Here is a 1,846-nt window from a genome sequence, read left to right as displayed (position 1 = left end):
TTCAAGTATGGAATAAAAGTAAAAACAACTGGTCTGCAGGGCTCCCTAACTAGCTGAGGCAATGACTAGGGAGTGAGGATGCATGCCTACCGGGATTGACTTCTCCACAGGATGTAATGCAGCAGAAAAACACCAGCACGTAGTCAGGCCAGGCCCAGCCTGCAACTCCCACAATCATATATGTCACCCAAGGAATGTGATATGTCACCAAAGCATATCTCCGAGCAATCACCACCTCTCATTGTGTAAAACTACTTAAACACAATATAGCGCGTCTCCACCTTCAGGGACGGGAGTGTAAGCGACATGCACGCAATCCAATTGTGCGTAAGCGACCCCGAGGCTCAAAAACATGGTGCCATTGCCAGCCTGGGGCCTCATACATGCGAAACATGCGCCCACTGAGCAGTACTGTTCTTTTTAGCCACGGCTGCCGGATGGAAAGCTGGGGGCCGCACAATGGATTAAAGCCCGTAACCTGCAGATGCCACCGCATAGCCCACGTGCCCCCCGTGCGCATGCATACCTCTCCGTGTCGCCACTACTGAGGAGATAAAAATTATAGTGCGACTCTACCTGCCGGAAAAGGAGCGCTTACACGAGCACCGTGTTTCCATTGCACATTCAGGCACGGGAGATACAGACAAAAGCGAGGCTCGACCCGAAGGCACTGGAGCGCCGAACACGGGCCCGTAACTACATACTAAAACCCAACAAGGAGGCTCTGCCGGGGTCCAATCAAGCGATCCCAGAAACACCCAAAACTGCAATATCCCAATCCGGGGCCTATACAGCACGAACTTGAGCTAGAACTAACCAGGCAAAGAGCACCCACACTCTTGGCCTTCTTCCCTTGAGGTTATTATGACATCGCGCTAGCCCGCCCAAGTCCAATCGGCATCCGCGCGCTACACATAGCACCCGCTCCGCCGCAAGGGGACACACCAAAATGACGCAAGCCTACATAGTGCATACTCTGCCATACATGACACCGTGCCCACATAGCACTATCAGATAAATGCCCCTCACCTCCCATGGCTGATACTCTGCTCCGGTGTGCACATTATATATATATATAGCGAGAACTTGGCCCCACGGTAAAGGGGGGGGGCCCCACATGGCACCGCCTTACATCCACATTCACGCGCGGGGAAAACAAAGACCCGCCTGCGACAGCGCGCGCGTGCCTGAGGCCACACCGCCTCTCCCTACAATGCCCACGCCGAGGCCCGAACCTGGACTCCCCAGATCAAAGCCACCCGCATTCCACACCCAGGGACTTCTCACGTGTACGCGACCTCGCCGCAGCGTAGCCGACGGTCCACATCCTCTCCTCGACAAACCAATTGCGCTAACTTCCCTTCTTAATCATGCGGTGCTGCACTGTATTACTAAAACGCGCATCATGCCTGACATGGTTTAGACGCCAGTAAGTAAGTAACGGTGCCTTAACCGTGCATGTGTTGTAAAGGCCACTAGGACACCCCTTCCATCCTTGTCAAGGGAAGTGCTAACCTTCTCTCCTTTCATCCAACACTATCCGTACATGCCAGGATGTGAGGCAACTGGTGCAAGAAAGCGCTATGCTGCCCGATTCGGGTCAAACGCGCGCTATGCAAGCTCCCGCCTCCCAAAATTAGCCCTTTTTGCAAAGTAAACAATGTTCTCGTAATGTATGCTTAATGGCGGTGTGCATGCAGTTATTGAATAACGTACTTTAAGTTGTAACTTGTGAGTAAAAAGGTGTGCCTCCTTTGAAAACAGTAACCTGCTGACCTATTTACATCAAACGCACTCTGTAATCTACTTGGCACACGTTCTTAGCAGCAGGAACACCTACACTCTG

General features: G+C 52.5%; 1 non-coding gene across 1 annotated transcript; it reads right to left on the bottom strand.

The window, feature by feature from the left end:
* Positions 1–1,412: 1,412 nt before the first annotated feature.
* Positions 1,413–1,537, bottom strand: LOC146783270 (U6atac minor spliceosomal RNA). Its single transcript, XR_014971466.1, has one exon. It is a non-coding gene; the product is annotated as a U6atac minor spliceosomal RNA (small nuclear RNA).
* Between the last annotated feature and the right edge of the window lie 309 nt (positions 1,538–1,846).

This window comes from Triturus cristatus, chromosome 11, assembly GCF_964204655.1.
Source record: "Triturus cristatus chromosome 11, aTriCri1.1, whole genome shotgun sequence".
Taxonomy (NCBI): domain Eukaryota; kingdom Metazoa; phylum Chordata; class Amphibia; order Caudata; family Salamandridae; genus Triturus; species Triturus cristatus.
Note: the sequence above shows the minus strand (reverse complement) of the source record. Positions and strands in the feature narration are given on the sequence as shown.